General features: G+C 36.2%; 1 long non-coding RNA gene across 1 annotated transcript; it reads left to right on the plus strand.

Annotated features, from left to right (window-relative positions):
- The first annotated feature begins 6,327 nt into the window (after positions 1-6,327).
- On the plus strand, positions 6,328-17,438 carry LOC140149712 (uncharacterized). The gene is made up of 5 exons (XR_011858713.1): positions 6,328-6,366; positions 11,642-11,671; positions 14,724-14,846; positions 15,377-15,499; positions 17,376-17,438. It is a non-coding gene; the product is annotated as an uncharacterized lncRNA (long non-coding RNA).
- The last annotated feature ends 898 nt before the right edge of the window (positions 17,439-18,336 follow it).

Here is an 18,336-nt window from a genome sequence, read left to right on the forward strand (position 1 = left end):
TTGTCGTCAGAGTGATCATTTCTCTCCGACATTATGACGCTAACATAGAATTCGACAATAATAATATATGTATCTGGTCCATGGAAGCCAAAGGAGGCATTTTTGAAAATTGAGTTACTATAAATTATTACAATACATACAATAGGCTATCATTTACTACACCAAAGGTCTAGCATACTTGGTTCTAAAGTTTTTTTATGTCTATTTTCTTATGTATTTTATTGTTTTTTACTCCATATTTTTACCTTTATCTCAGTTTCAAATTATAATACTTCAACGAACTTAATAGCAGGCCCGTAGCCAGGGGGTTGCCTTTTTGGTTCAAAAATTTCCAAATCCGCCTCCTAGTCCAAAAGGTCCAAATTTTGAAAAAGGTCCACTTTTTCAAAATCAGCACCCCCCCAAATAAAGCCTCAAACCCCAAAATCAAAAGTTGCATTTTCAACGATTTTCAATGGGAACGCATCGTTGTATTGCACACAAGCACCACGGGCCAATCAATAAAGCACACAGTGTAACAGGCACAATTGAATCGTTAAAATTGCAACTTTTCATTTCGGGGTTTGAGAGTTTGGAGGCGCATATCTTAGTCAATTCTTGCTCAATGTTCACGAACAGGGTGTCAAATGAGAAAGAAAAGTCCAATTAACAAAATGTATATTTCAGAATAATCCAAAATTATCAAGTTATTGAACAGCAATGATGAATATAACTGACGAGTTTCTTTTTGTGCCTGGTGTAGATCGCTTTCATGTTTGCCTTTTCGCACTTTTTACTAAAGTATGTTTATGTTTGCAAACACCTATGACACGTGCCTTTTTGGAGGACAACTGTGATGGGTGGGGAAATCATTTCTAAAAACTAAAAATGGGACCTTGAATTTTCATCTGCCTCGGGCCCTGCATGGGGCCTGCTCCCGGCGCAACCGCGGGCTCAACCGCACAGCGTCATCATCCTTATATCTTCGTGTCAAAAATTGGCAGGATAGTTGGTTGAATCCATTAGTTCTTCAACAGCTACGCATGGTGATTTTGTTCGAGATAGGCCGAGCGACACAGGCTAAGCCTATTACCTGAACGATATGAGAAGCTATGAGATACCACAGCGTTTCCATTCATTAGCTGAAGTGACACGTTTTTACGATCTGCGCATGCTCATATGAGAAATATTACCCTCTTTGATGTTGCCAACACAAAAAAAAATCAATTTGTTGTCAGTTTTTTGTTTTCATTTTACTCACTGGAAGTTCAATTAACTAAGATACGATTATCGTGTTCTTTCAACACATATATTTAACTGCAATTCAACCGAAACGTTTTTAAATTGACCGATAATAATGTAATGTATTCAGCTGTTTGAGAATATAATCATATCAAAAGAATTATGACACCACCAATGTTCAATATTCAATGTTCAATGTTCCATGCATAACTCGGAGCTCATTAGACCTATAGCTAGGAATAAGTACCAGAAATACTAAAGTAACACTGCAATATGCTACGAATAGAATTATCGTCAAGTGGCGGTCTTTTCAAATCATAGGCTCTTGTATGTATTGTATGAATTCAACTGTGTGCAGTCTAAGTGACTCTCAATTCTATAGACACAATGAGAGCCTGAGTGCAAGCTTCAATTATCATTGTCAATAGGATTATGTCTCGTTTCATTAAATGGAATGGACATATATCTCTAGAGATAAATTTTATTTTATTGTAATCCAGCGCTTGATGGTGCGTTTACATTTCCACGTGATCCCGTTTGTACAAATGGACATTATTGACCTGATGGCGACGCTGTGAACCGTGTCTCTTCTTTTTTTATCTATTGTAATTTCACTATGAGCTAAAATGAGTTGGGGTTCATTTTTCTATATTAATTCCTTTTAGAATTGGTGGCTGGGAGATGGCGTCAATCAAGTACCACTGCCGAGCATCTACAATGACCGGATGCCACCTACGCGTACAGGTACAAGACGCGGTAAGGTCGTGTGTATCGCACTTTCTATGATAGCCGTTGTATTAGCGCTGGGTTCAATCGGGATTGCCATTAGCCTCTCTCTTCCAGGTAAGTTGGATGTAACACATCTAATGCTTTTTATTATTAACTTTTATAATTAAATTATTTAAAGCAGTGCCGCCGAGAGCCATTACAGGGATGATGTGTGACATGTATGACTTCATAAGTTTGGGGATGTTAACGTGGTACTACACCCCTTAATAAATGTGTGACTATTTTTGCATCTTTCTCAAAAATAATAACACACTGGTAACAAAGGTTATGTATATTATAGGGGCAAGAAACCCAGTTACTACACTGGAATTTCAGTGACTCAAGACAGGCGGTAGGTTAAAAGAGGTACTACTAGAATGTACCTCATTTCTTAACATAACGAACCACTTGTCTTGAATCATTGAAATTTCAGTGAAGTAATTGGATCCCTTACTCCTAGAATATACATTTTGTTACCAGTGTGTACTTAGTTTTTGAGAAAAATGCAAAATTTAACAGCAGTAACATATATTTCTATATGACATTAGATGATGGATGTTGTTATAAAATCCTTGAACACATGATGGAGCGGAGCGAAATCCGTGTTTAGTTCCCAGATTAAGTTTCTTGAAAAAGTCCGCGATTTGCCAATTTCAAGTTAAAATGATCAAATATGAAAATTGAATGAGAAAAATGGGTCATGAGATATCCGCTCTCAACTAAATTGAGGGCGTTGGCTCTTACTAAAGTTTTTCCTTGTTATGCAAATGAGCAGTTTACGCTTTCGTAATCTACACAGAGATTTCGGAGCTATTTTATTGTTATTTCTCTATTCCACGTGCATCAAGGCCGTTTTAATACAGTTAATTGAGCATGACAAGAATCTTCCGCACGACTATACAGAGCGAAGCAAATATCGTTTATACTTTTGGAATGTAATGTACGAAGCACGCGAAAATTTGAGATTTGAAAGTAGAATCTTTTGCTCCTAGATTTTACTTAAAAGTCTTCTCTTCGAATAAATTCACCTCGAAGCGCTGAAAATTTGTAAATTTCAAGCTGAAATAATCAAATATGAATATTGAACGAAACAAATGCTCGCTCAAATAATTGAGATTAAACTTGAAAAAGCGCGGAAAAATTGCCAAATCCAAGCTAAGATAATCCAATATGTGACCCGGCAGCACAAATGAGCCGTAAATTCCCTAAATTGTATTCTGAGTTACGGTGTAAAATGTGTACGAAGGTCGTATTCATCGGTAACTTAAGCTGGTCCGACATCTGTCTCATTTTGATAGTCAAAAACTAATCAATAATCCTATTGTTGAAGTGGATAATAAGCTTCTACCTTAGAGGGCTATAGAACTTTTAATAGCTCTGGTCTTTGTTTGCTTTTGCTAAATCCTGTTCAAGTGGTGAGTTACCAGGCATTGTATTTTGTACAGGTATGCATAACCAACAATTAACAATGAGAGAACTTTCTTAAACCTCGTTGACTTTGGGTACGCCACTATATCTATACCAATCTCCTTCTTAAAATAAAATTAAATGGAAATTTGTCAAAAACAACCTTTATAGGCCTATACTTATACTTGCATGTATACGTATAGCGATTACCATTATAGAGTAATATAGATATGTGGACATGGCAGCCTTAATACATTATAATGTGTAATCGATCAGCAAGAGCATTCAATTTATTTAAATGAAGCGTCTAAAGTCAGGTGGGTGGTAAAGATGATTGCATCGACAGCTAAAGCCTCCTTTATAGACTTCAGATCCACACAAGCACACATTTGGGATACGTGAGAACAATGGTACCACTTTACACATGACTGCCCTTACACATGACTGTATTGTGGTCACTTATTCATAGTGCAGTTACGTCCACGGCAAATTCACCGTGACCTTTCCAGCCATTACCCGCTTATTGATGATTAAACCGATATATGCAGTACTAAACCATTATTCTATTGTCCAATGCAAATTTATTACCACATGATAATACTAATCCAATGAGCGACCGAATTGTCCGCTACGGACGACTAATCCAATCGATTATGACGCTATTGACATGTACGAGCGGAGCTCCACTGACCGAGTTTTGGGGTATTTTCATTGGTTTGCTGTCATTTACTCATCAAGGCGGACCACCGTTATTATAGGGACTATGCTAATTATTTAAAGATTGACATGTAGAGAATAAGCCATACTTGATTGACAGAAAGTACTAAATTTGACACATTTTTATGACACCAATCTTCCAAATACGACCAAACCAGGGCTGCCCGGTGAAGCAAAATGTGCATTGGAATAACACGGCGAGTTTGGGTAGATGGTAGGATTTCTTTTTCATAAAAATGTATGTTCCCCCTTTATTAAAGCTTGTACCGGGTTGAAAATTCAGATATTTGGAAAAGAATAAGTATTTGAAACATAGAGCAAGTACTAAAATCATAGCTTTTATACTTTTTGATATATGACGCTAACTAGTTCATCCCCTATAGCTACAACACAGCGCTACCAGTAGGGTTCAATTGCATATTGTGAGTGCCCATTTGCTATGTGCATACATGTAGTTAACAATAACTGCATGATGTGATATTCGCCTGTAACGTAGAGCGTTAATATGATGCCGGATCAGTGATCAATTTAATGGCGGAACCCCTTTGTTCGAGACAATGGTACCACTTTTATGAATAGCCTGTCATAAACTCTAATCGGCATCAAACGAACAAAGCATTACATAATCTATTTCCACTCTATTTCTATTAAAAGCTCTTTGGGTATAACGGCTTAAGGCACAATGATCAATATTCAATTATGCAAATAAATTATCGTCACAACAATTTCAAGAGGGTGAGTCGAGTTGATACAGAGTCAATCTGCAAGACGGAATAAACCAGAGGTCGTGGAAAGTACGAGATGGTACCCGAAGTTGCCTCTGGTAGGGTGGAGAGAAGCGTGAGTCTTGGATAACAGAGCCAAGATGAAATGGTGAGGGTCTTGCTAGAAGGTGGAAGGAATTGAGAAGACTGTGAGTGCTGTGGGCCAAAGTCCAGTAATAAGAGTGCTCAGCAAATCCTGCAGCAAAGTCACAGCAACCACCGTCAACTGGTAGTCCACGTCCTCCAGCTCGTCAAGACTCCCCACGGAATGATACAAATGCGGAGAGCCAAGGCATATGCAGATATGTTGATACTATGTTGATATGATTCAAAACAAGATGAATGTCATTTCAAGGTCAACCAAAGTTTTATACAATTTTATAAAATGGATTGTTATTAAACTTAGTGCCGACATTTTCACGATATTGTAATTTTGTCCATAGCAATTTCAAGGTCATCAGTGGTCATTTCAAGGTCACGACTGGACTTCGTGGCCTTATAAGACCGCAACATATCTAGTTGAGTTATTGTTTCATGTTGCGAGGTACAAGAAACAGTTTATCGTTTCTTTTGACCATAGCTTTAAATATGTGTTTTACCTAATGATTTATGACATAATTCACACATTGTTATACAGATAATGATGAATGTACTTTAAGTACTGATAATTGTGACGCAAATGCTGCTTGCACCAATACCGTTGGTTCCTTCACATGCGCATGTAATGCAGGTTACGGTGGAAATGGAGTAACATGCACCGGTTAGTATAAACCTTTTGTACCCTATTACCAATCTCTTCATTTCTAATTATTATTCCCTATATACGCGAGTCAAACTATGTTTTGATAATTGATTGCTATAAGTTTGTAAAAAATGATTAGTTTCAGTACCAATATCTGTGTTGTGATATCAAATTATGATACATTTATTTTGTTGCCCAGCAAAACCAATTGATTCGTGGGTTATTGAGTTTTTAAAATTATTTCGTGTTTCGAAGTACAAGAAACAGTTAAAGCTTTTTTGACCGTAGCTCTAAATATGTGTTACACCAAATAATTTAGTAATTATTGTCTTTAATTTTTGAATGATATTATTATTCGATTTATTTTCAATAATTGTCACCCATGCGAAAGTCAAACTACGTTTTGGAAATGTTGTGCTCCTATCGATATGTTCATCTATGATTGCTCTAAGTTTTCAAAAATGATTCGTTTCTGCACCATTATCTGTGATGTTGAATCAATTTATGATACATTATGTTGCCTAGCAAAGCCAATTGATTCAAGCATTAATTGTTTCATATTTCGGAGTATAAGAAACAGTTGAACGTTTCTTTTGGTCATAGCTCTAAATAATGCCTAATGATTAATGACGTATTTTACACATTTTTATACAGATAATGATGAATGTACTTTAGGTACTGATAACTGTGACACAAATGCTGCTTGCACCAATACCGATGGTTCCTTCACATGTGCATGTAATGCCGGTTACAATGGAGATGGAGTAACATGCACCGGTTAGTCTATAATTTTTTGTACCATACAGTGTGCTTCGACTATATTTTATAAGCAGTGGCGTAACTACGGGGGGAGGGCAACGTGCCCCGGGCGCCACCCTTAGGGGGCCCCAAATTGACCAATTCAGCATCGATTCTGCGCCCCTGCAAGCGATGAAAGTCAAAATTTTCGCGCGCTTCGCGCGAATTTCAGCACAATATCAATTGAAAGATGATTTTAAGACCGATATTCAACTTAATTGGTAGGCCTTATTTGTCCAAAATTTCGTGCGCATCGCGCGCAATTGTTTCAGGTATGGGGGCATTATGTATCCTTAGCCGTGGGCGCCACAACCCCTAGCTACGCCACTGCCCGCGTCTAAGATATTCTCGGGGTGGGGGTAGGGCGCCAATTTTTTTTCTTGCCCCGGGCGCTACCAACCCCAGTTACGCCACTGCCTACCGGCTGTTCTGTCTTTGGTTAGTGTGTGTTTACGGTGCAAAAAACCTATGCTCCACGCTCGGGATATGAAAGTTAAAAGCCTATTTGAAAACAACAACCTTATTTCAAAAATTTCTGTAATTTCGAAAAACCCGCGTTTTCTTTTCATTAAATATTCCCAATCGTCTGGTTGTCAATGAGAAAGTAGCCAAATTGTCGCATGATTCAGAGGGGCCGTCCGTTTTAACGTACACAGCCTGTCACTCTTTATTTTTTTCCACGGACGGAACATGAACATTCATACTTTCAGGTTTCCGTAGATATAAAACGTGTTATGCTTGGATATGAGAAAAGGCCCGCGTTTTTTAATTAAAATTTGAGCTTTATTTAAAAACAAAAGGTACGCACCATTACATATTATAGGGGGGGGGGGGGGTCTAGGGATTTAGGGTCAGGCAGATATTTTTCGTCTCACCAGTGGTCGAAAATATCTAATTGTGCGTCCCTAAAAGCTACTATCGAGCTGGACAAAATCACCAGTGCCCACTTGAGTACTTGAGTAGTTATTAGATACTTTGCGAAATGAAGTTAGAAACCACAAACTTTAACGTCTAGAGGATTATAGAGGATTATGTATTCAAAACCACGCTGCCATTAAAGCCGCTTGAAGTTACTTAACGCGAGATTCTATAGTGTGCCGTAAATTATGATGAAAATACGTTATTAGAACAATAGTTTGCATATTTCCTCATAGACTACATAATTACCACTTATGTATTATCTAGTTAATAGACCAATTATTGGAAATCTAATTTGGTTTGGGTAAAAAACATGCTACATGTTGCTGAAAATTATTGATTGAATTAGATCAAGATAATTTTTGTTCCAAACGTCACACTTGACACTTGACTTTTGTGTGCTCATGACGTACACCAAATCAGTTTGCGGAACCAAGTTTTGGCTTGATTTCAACGCCAAGGGGATTAAGTTCCCGTAAAAATGGCCTGGTTTTAAGCTGTTTTACTTGAGCCAGAAGTATACGATACTTCTGGAAGAGTAAAGCAGGTGCATAGCATTTTTATGTCAAATGTTGTGCCTGGTAAGAGAGGGGGTAGGAAGGAGGAGAGGAAGGGCACTGGAAGTGGACAGGGAGGTGCTTTGCCGGTAGCCAGGGAGGGGGCAGCTCCCCCGTGGGACATATTGTCCTCCTTCTTAACCCTCCCCTTTTGGATGCTGGCCGCAATGATATTTTACGCTTTTAGGCCTTTTTCTGCCATTTTAAGCCCATTTTTGTACAAACGTTTCCCTTTGAGAATCGGCCCACGCCCTCCTAACAGAAAAACCCTGACAAAGTCACTGGTGAGGGGAAACAGGAGTGCGAGTGGGTAATTATAGGAGGGTCAAGGTTGAGAGTGCGAGTACAGATAGAGGGGAGAAGGAGGGGGAAATATGGAGAAAGACGGGAAGGGGAAACAGGAGGGGAAGGGGAGAGAGATTCAGAAGGAGGGGAAAGAAATAAAGAATATGTATTTCATTAGGCTTTGCGTAGTAAATTGAAATATGAAATTGACAAAGCTGACGAGCCATTATTAAATAATACATATAGGCCTAAAACTATCGTAAGAATATTAATTGAAACGTATCATGGTATAGCTAGTTTCAAAATAATATGATAAGGAGATTAAGCTGGGTCCCGACATAATCCATGTTGAGTGGTATCGCGAGTTCATTCATGTTTACTCAAACGAAGCTCTGAAGGTAGAGTCTTTTGTCTTAAAGTGGGCCACACTTGACTAAACAAAAGAGAGACAGTTTGATGTATATAGTCAGTTACAAGCTCTTACACATGCCCTTCTTTTGAACGCACATTGATGCACATGTCCCGAGTTTAAGCGACAATACGCTGTTGTTGCAGTAACCAACCATACGTTGGAGTAAATTTGAGCAAGAAATCCAATCGATATTTCTGAAGTTGCCGTTCCAGTTAAAGTAAATTTTCTAACTGCATTTCGCAAAGTCTCTAATACCTGTGCATGCTGTGCGTGCAAGCGCGAAGAAGTGTCAATTATTATTATAATGGCACACACTCACTGTGCGCTTGACTTGTCAATCTTTTCTGACTGAAAGTGGGCCAAACTGTCATATGAAAGCCAATTGATTGAGTTTTAATTGTTTCGTGTTAAAGAGTAGAAGAATCACTTAAAGGTTTTTTGACCATAGTTCTAAGCCAAAGAATTAAGGTACCTGTTGTGTTCACGCCTGTATATCCTACATAAAGACAAATATGTCAAAATTAAAACAATAAGACAATACCTGTAGGCTACACTTTAGCTCTGATTTAAGATGTTGAAATTGGTTGAGAATTAAACTTAAAGAAAGGGTGATCTAAAACCTAATGAAGAAACGAAATCTAAAGTTGCACTTTTGTGTTCTAATCAATGAAAGCACGACAATTGTTCAATGTGCGAATCAATGGAAGCACGGCGCTAGTTCTCTTGTTCGTGAACGCTTTGTGTACAAATCAATAGGGCATGCAATGGAGCAAACTGTAACTTTAAAATTGGCATCTTTCTTGGGTTTTTGGATCGTCGTGTCTTTATTTCTTGAACAATTTCAACGAATGAGGTCTTAAATTCGCGCTAAAAGCTGCAGCTATTGGCTGCTGCGTCCAGCTATGATATATATGTCTTTGTTTAGGATATACAGGGGTGAACATAACTGGTACCTTAATTATTTGGCTTATTATATGTGTTACATCAAATAATATTATTCGATTTATTTCCAATAATCATGATAATTGTCACCCATACGCGAGTCAAACTACTACATTTTAAAACTGTGTGCTCCTATCGAAATGTTCGATGATTGCTCTAAGTTTTTTTAAATTATTCGTTTTGGCACCAATATCTGTGATGTGATATCAATTTATGACACATTATGTCGCCTAGCTACGCCAATTGATTCAAGCGTTAATATTTCATGTTTCGGAGTACAAGAAACAGTTGAACGGGTCTTTTGACCATAGCTCTAACTAATTATGTGTTTTACCTAATGAATTATGACATATTTCACACATGACATATTTCACACATTTTTTATACAGATAATGATGAATGTACTTTAAGTACTGATAACTGTGACGCAAATGCTGCTTGCACCAATACCGATGGTTCCTTCAGATGCGAATGTAATGCCGGTTACCTTGGAGTTGGAGTAACATTCACCGGTTAGTATAATACTCTTTGCATCATATTACCATTCTCTTTATTTCTTATTGTTATCACCTATACGCGAGTCAAACTTCGTTTTGAAAATTGATTGCTCTAAATTTTCAAAAATGATTCGTTTCAGTACCAATATCTGTGATGTGATATCAAATTATGATAAGTCTAACTACGTTTTGGAAATGGTGTGTTCCTATCGAAATGTTCATCTATGATTGCTCTATGTTTTTAAAAATGATTCGTTTCGGCACCATTATCTGTGATGTGATATCAATTTATGATACATTATGTTGCCTAGCAAAGTCAATTGATTCAAGCGTGGGAGCAGCGTGGCACACTGGTTAAGGGCTTTGCCTTTGGTGCGAAAGGTCCCGAGTTCAATTCCGCGCAGGACCAAAAAAATATAAATTCTCCGCTCTCCCCGTGGTTCATCTGGTAATGGCGGGGCAGATGATCCATGATAAGGACCTCGTTTACAGGCGGTTCCGATCAGGGTAACGCCCGATTGTCGGATACACTTGCCTGTCCTGTAAAAATACCCCTACCACCTATCTACGGCGACCCCTTCGTTCACCAGGACACTTGTGCCGGGTCGAAGTTTCGTCAGCGTTATCTCCTAGATTTCAGCTGTTACTGCCTAGATATGCCCGACAAATTTGTTTCATGTTTCGGAGTACAAGAAACAGTTGAACGTTTCTTCTGACCATAGCTCTAAATATGTGCTTTACATAATGATTTCACACATTTTATACAGATAATGATGAATGTACTTTAAATACTGATAACTGTGACGGGAATGCTGTTTGCACCAATACCGCTGGTTCCTTCACATGTGCATGTAATGACGGTTACAGTGGAGATGGAGAAACATGCACCGGTTAGTATATACTTTATGCGCCATAATACCATTCTCTTTAAGTCTACTTATTATCACCTATACGCGAGTCAAACTACGTTTTAAAAATTGATTGCTCTAAGTTTTCAAAAATGGTTCGTTTTAATACCAATATCTGTGACGTGATATCAAATTATGATACATTATGTTGCCAAGCAAAGTCAATTGATTTCTGGGTTATTGAGTTTTCATTGTTTCGTGTTTCGGAGTACAAGAAACAGTTAAAGGTTTTTTGACCAAAGATCTAAATATGTGTTACACCTAATAATTTAGTAATTGTCTTTAATTTTTGAATGATGTTATCATTCGATTTATTTCCAATAAATGTCACCCATGCGCAACTCAAATTACGTTTTGGAACTGGTGCGCTCCTATCGAAATGTTCATCTATGATTGCTTTAAGTTTTCAAAAATGATTCGTTTCGGCACCATTATCTGTGATGTGATAACAATTTATGATCCATTATGTTGCCTGGCAAAGCCAATTGATTTAAGCGTTAATTGTTTCATGTTTCGGAGTACAAGAAACAGTTGAACGTTTCTTTTGACCATAGCTCTAAAATATGTGTTTTACCTAATGATTTATGACATATTTGATACATTTTTATACAGATGATGATGAATGTACTTCAAGTACTGATAACTGTGACGCAAATGCTGTTTGCACCAATACCGCTGGTTCCTTCACATGTGCTTGTAATGAAGGTTACGGTGGAGATGGAGTAACATGCACCGGTTAGTATATACTTTTTGCATCATTTACCATTCTCTTTATTTCTAATCATTATCACCTATACGCGAGTCAAACTACGTTTTAAAATGATTAGTTTCAATACCAATATCAGTGAGGTGATATCAAATTATGATACATTATATTGCCCTGCAAAGTCAACTGATTCCCGCCCAGCAAACACAAAACGTTTTCGACATCATTCGCAAAAGGTTATAAAAGGTTGTCAGAAAACGTTTAAATGTCGGGTTATATAAAGGGTATATTAAGAGTATAAAATGGTTTCATAACCATAAAAAACATTTTTTGATAACCTACTGCTCAGCAAACAAAAATGTTTTGCAGAAAACGTTTAAATGTCGGGCTATATATAAAGGGTATAAAAACGTTTTGATAACATTCCAAAAACATTCTTGAAAACTTGATACAAAACATTCTTAACAGAATGTTATTTTGGGGTTGATAAAATATTTTGCGAAAAATGTTTGCCCAAAATATTTGCAATAAGGTTATAAAAACGTTTTCATGACCTTTATATAACCCGACATTTAAATGTTATTAAAATGTTTTGAAAAAAAAAACATTTTAAGGACATTTCTGTGTTTGCTGGGTTCAAATATTTTAACATAATTTTATTTAAGTATTAACAAAATATTTGGCAAAAATGTTTGCAAAAATAGTTAACAATAACATTTTTTGAAAACATTAAAAAATATTGTTGTAGTGTGTTTTCATACAAAACGTTTCTAAACGTTATCATGACCTTTATATAACCCGACATTTTAATGTTATTAAAACGTTTTTACCTAAACCAAAAGCCAAAATATAACTTATTTAAAACGTTTTTGTGTTTGCTGGGTCATGGGTTATTTTAATTGTTTCGTTGTAATGCCGCTTACAGTGGCGATGGAGTAGTATGCACCGGATAGTATATACATTATGCACCATTTTACCATTCTCTTTCATTCTAATTGTTATCACCTAAACGGGAGTCAAACTACGAAAAGTTTTCAGTACCAATATCTGTAACGTGATATTAAATTATGATGCATTATGTTGTCCAGCAAAGCCAATTGATTCGTGGGTTATTGAGTTTGTTTCGTGTTTCGGAGTACAAGAAACAGTTAAAGGTTTTTTGACCATAGCTCTAAATAGGGCACGATGGCTCAGTGGTTACGGCCTTTGACTCATAATCTGAGAGCTTGCTTGATGTGCATGGGTTCGAGTCCCCGTCCCACCACCGTGTTGCGCCCTTGGGCAAGACGCTTTGCCTCGCTTCCAATAATTGTCACCCATGGGCAAGTCAAACTAAGTTTTGGAAATGGTGCGACATGTTAATCTATGATTGGTCTAAGTTTTCAAAAATGATTTGTATCGGCACCATTATCTGCGATGTGATATCAATTTATGATATATTATGTTGCCTAGCAAAACTAATTGAATTAAGGGTTAATTGTTTCATGTTTCGGAGTACAAGAAACAGTTGAACGTTTCTTTTGACCATAGCTCTAAAATATGTGTTTTACCTAATGATTTATGATGTATTTCACACATTTTATACAGATGATGATGAATGTACTTTAAATACTGATAACTGTGACGCAAATGCTGCTTGCACCAATACCGTTGGTTCCTACACATGTGCATGTAATGACGGTTACAGTGGAGATGGAGAAACATGCACCGGTTAGTAAATACTTTATGCACCATATTATCATTCCCTTTAATTCTAATTATTATCACTTATACACGAGTCAAACTACATGTTTATAATTGATTGCTCTAAGTTTTCAAAAATAATTCGTTTTAGTACCAATATCTGTGACGTGATATTAAATTATGATACATTATGTTGCCCAGCAAAGCCAATTGATTCGTGGGTTATTGAATTTGAATTGTTTCGTGTTTCGTAGTACAAAAAACAGTTAAAGGTTTTTTTGACCAAAGATCTAAATGTGTTACCCCTATTAATTTAGTAATTGTCTTTAATTTTTGAATGATATTAGCATTCGATTTATTTCCAATAATTGTCACCCATGCGCAAGTCAAACTACGTTTTGGAACTGGTGTACTCCTATCGAAATGTTCATCTATGATTGCTCTAAAATTTTCTAAAATGATTCGTTTCAGCACCATGTGATATCAATATATGATACATTGTGTTGCCTGGCAAAGCCAATTGATTCAAGCGTTAATTGTTTCATGTTTCGGAGTACAAGAAACAGTTGAACGTTTCTTTTGACCATAGCTCTCTAAAAATATGTGTTTTACCTAATGATTAATGACATATTTTACACATTTTTATACAGATAATGATGAATGTACTTTAAATACTAATAACTGTGACGCAAATGCTGCTTGCACCAATACCGCTGGTTCTTTCACATGTGCATGTAATGACGGTTACAGTGGAGATGGAGAAACATGCACCGGTTAGTATATATATATATACATTATGCACCATATTACCATTCTCTTTAATCCTAATTATTAAACTAAACGCGAGTCAAACTACGTTTTGAAAATTGATTGCTCGAAGTTTTCAAAAAAGATTCGTTCAGTACCAATATCTGTGATGTGATGTTAAATTACGATATATTATGTTGCCCAGCAAAGCCAATTGATTCGTGGGTTATTGAATTTTAATTGATTCGTGTTTCGGAGTACAAAAAACAGCTAAAGGTTTTGTGACCATAGCTCTAAATATGTGGGTTTTTTTACACCTAATAATTTAGTAATTGTCTTTAATTTTTGAATGATATTATCATTCGATTTATTTCCAATAATTGTCACCCATGCGCAAGTCAAACTACGTTTTGGAACTGGTGCGCTCCTATCGAAATGTTCATCTATGATTGCTCTAAGTTTTCAAAACTGATTCGTATCGGCACCATTATCTGTGATGTGATATCAATTTATGACACATTATGTTGATTTAAGCATTAATTGTTTCATGTATCGGAGTACAAGAAACAGTTGAACGTTTCAACGTTTCTTTTGTCCATAGCTCTAAATATTCCTAATGATTAATGACGTATTTTACACATTTTTATACAGATAATGATGAATGTACTTTAGGTACTGATAACTGTGACGCAAATGCTGTTTGCACCAATGCCGATGGTTCCTTCACATGTGCATGTAATGCCGGTTACGGTGGAGATGGAGTAACATGCACCGGTTAGTATATACTTTATGCACTATTTATTACCATTCTCTTTAATTCTAATTATTATCACCTATACGTGAGTCAAACTACGTTTTGAAAATTGATTGCTCTAAGTTTTCAAAAATGATTCGTTTCAGTACCAATATCTGTGATGTGATATCAACTTATGATGCATTATGTTGTCCAGCAAAGCCAATTGATTCGTGGGTTATTGAGTTCGTTTCGTGTTTCGGAGTACAAGAAACAGTTAAAGGTTTTTTGACTATAAATATGTGTTACACCTAATAATTTAGTAATTGTCTTTAATTCTATCGAAATGTTCATCTATGATTGCTCCAAGTTTTCAAAACTGATTCGTATCGGCACCATTATCTGTGATGTGATATCAATTTATGACACATTATGTTGCCTAGCAAAGCCAATTGATTCAAGCATTAATTGTTTCATATTTCGGAGTATAAGAAACAGTTGAACGTTTCTTTTGGCCATAGCTCTAAATATGCCTAATGATTAATGACGTATTTTACACATTTTTATACAGATAATGATGAATGTACTTTAGGTACTGATAACTGTGACGCAAATGCTGTTTGCACCAATACCGATGGTTCCTTCACATGTGCATGTAATGCCGGTTACGGTGGAGATGGAGTAACATGCACCGGTGAGTATATACTTTATGTAATATTTATTACCATTCTTTTTAATTCAAATTATTATCACCTATACGCGAGTCAAACTACGTTTTGAAAATTGAGTGCTCTAAGTTTTCAAATGATTCGTTTTAGTACCAATATCTGTGACGTGATATTAAATTATGATACATTATGTTGCCCAGCAAAGCCAATTGATTCGTGGGTTATTGAGTTCGTTTCCTGTTTCGGAGTACAAGAAACAGTTAAAGGGCAGGTCTATAGCAAAAACAACATCATATCATTGGCAAGCTAATATTATGAGGACAATGAAAATGACTCATTTTTTGAGAAAATAAGACGTTTAAAATTGATATTCCGCACAAACCAACTTAAGCGGTGAGTTCCTTCGAACGAGACAGATTTGGCCTAGAAAACCGGTGACGTCATGAAATGAGGTGTGCCCGCTGTGAGAAAAGGGACTATAACACTATGAAATGTTACACTGAAAATCACACTGATATCTGTAATGAACACTGAAAATTTAACACAATGAACAGCACCACTGAAAATAACACTGAAATAGTTCTTTTGTTATTCAGTATGCAAATAACCATTGTCTAACCACACTGAAAGATGGACTGAAACACCTGTGAAAATCATTGGCCAGTCATTAATCCCACTGAAATTGATTTAATCCCACTGAAATGAGCTGGCCTGTTCTATTGTTATGGAAATTAGTGCCCTGGATCATTGCTCATTATAGCAGACAATAGCTATCGATATACCACTGAAAAATACACTGAAATACCACTGAAAACAATTTCAGTCTAACATTTTCTTTTGTTCAGATGATTTTCAGTGTTACCCTGTCATTTTCAGTGTGATTTTCAGTGTAAAAATTTCATAGTGTAAACGCTCTCAATGGACAGAACGTATACTGTTGGTGTTCACAGAAAAAAATTCCAAATTAAGCATTACAAATGTCATGGTTTTTAAACATATGGATAAAATCAGCCGCTTCTTTTTTTATATATTAGACAATTGTGATATTACAATTCATATGTATATCAATATCATGAGAAATATTAGGCCTAAAAAATAAATACATAATTTGAGCTTACAATTTCATCTGAGACTAGCATATAAACTGTGTTAGTCCATAAACTCATGTATCTGATTTCCCTGTATATTGCAATGCTATAGTTTCAGTTGGATGAAATATTACAAAGCAAACGCATAGTAACAATTACTGTGTGGGCTTTGTTCCCGAAAGAGAACAATAGCGTGCATGTTGTTATGCAGCATTGTTATGGTAAGTGACAGTACAACTCATTGTTGCTAATGTCAAATTTGTCAAAGTGATTGTGATTGTATGATGAGAGCACGATAAAGTGTCCGCTTCATTTACCTACGTCATCAGTCAAACGGGTGGGGGACACGTACGCTTCAAACGGGGGAAGAACACGTACGAGGCTGAACTTTACCCACACAATTTCTCCTTTTTCAGGAGAAATACGCACAAAAAAATTGCAACAAGTGTCTACTTGTAATGTAATAATTATTCTTTTCGAATAGAGATAAACTTGTTTTTGCTATAGACCTGCCCTTTAAAGGTTTTTTGACCATAGCTCTAAATATGTGTTACACCTAAATTTAGTAATTGTCTTTAATTCTATCGAAATGTTCATCTATGATTGCTCCAAGTTTTCAAAACTGATTCGTATCGGCACCATTATCTGTGATGTGATATCAATTTATGACACATTATGTTGCCTAGCAAAGCCAATTGATTCAAGCATTAATTGTTTCATGTATCGGAGTACAAGAAACAGTTGAACGTTTCTTTTGGTCATAGCTCTAAATATGCCTAATGATTAATGACGTATTTTACACATTTTTATACAGATGATGATGAATGTACTTTAGGTACTGATAACTGTGACGCAAATGCTGTTTGCACCAATACCGATGGTTCCTTCACATGTGCATGTAATGCCGGTTACAGTGGAGATGGAGTAACATGCACCGGTTAGTATATACTTTATGCAATATTTATTACCATTCTCTTTAATTCTAATTATTATCACCTATACGCGAGTCAAACTACGTTTTGAAAATTGATTGCTCTAAGTTTTCAAAAATGATTCGCTTTAGTACTAATATCTGTGACGTGATATTAAATTATGATACTTTATGTTGTCCAGCAAAGCCAATTGATTCGTGGGTTATTGAGTTTGTTTCCTGTTTCGGAGTACAAGAAACAGTTAAAGGTTTTTTGACCATAGCTCTAAACATGTGTTACACCTAATAATTTAGTAATTGTCTTTAATTATATTGAATTGTTCATCTATAATTGCTCTAAGTTTTCAAAACTGATTCGTATCGGCACCATTATCTGTGATATGATATCAATTTATGATACATTATGTTGCCTAGCAAAACCAAATCATTCAAGCGTTAATTGTTTCATATTTCGGAGTATAAGAAACAGTTGAACGTTTCTTTTCGTCATAGCTCTAAATATGCCTAATGATTAATGACGTATTTTACACATTTTTTATACAGATAATGATGAATGTACTTTAGGTACTGATAACTGTGACGCAAATGCTGTTTGCACCAATACCGATGGTTCCTTCACATGTGCATGTAATGCCGGTTACGGTGGAGATGGATTAACATGCACCGGTTAGTAAATACTTTATGCAACATTTATTACCATTCTCTTTAATTCTAATTATTATCACCTATACGCGAGTCAAACTTGGTTTTGAAAATTGATTGCTCTCTCTAAGTTTTCAAAAGTGATTCGTTTCAGTACCAATATCTGTGACGTGATATTAAATTATGATACATTATGTTGTCC

The sequence above is a fragment of the Amphiura filiformis genome, chromosome 4, assembly GCF_039555335.1.
Source record: "Amphiura filiformis chromosome 4, Afil_fr2py, whole genome shotgun sequence".
In the NCBI taxonomy this organism is placed as follows: Eukaryota; Metazoa; Echinodermata; class Ophiuroidea; order Amphilepidida; family Amphiuridae; genus Amphiura; species Amphiura filiformis.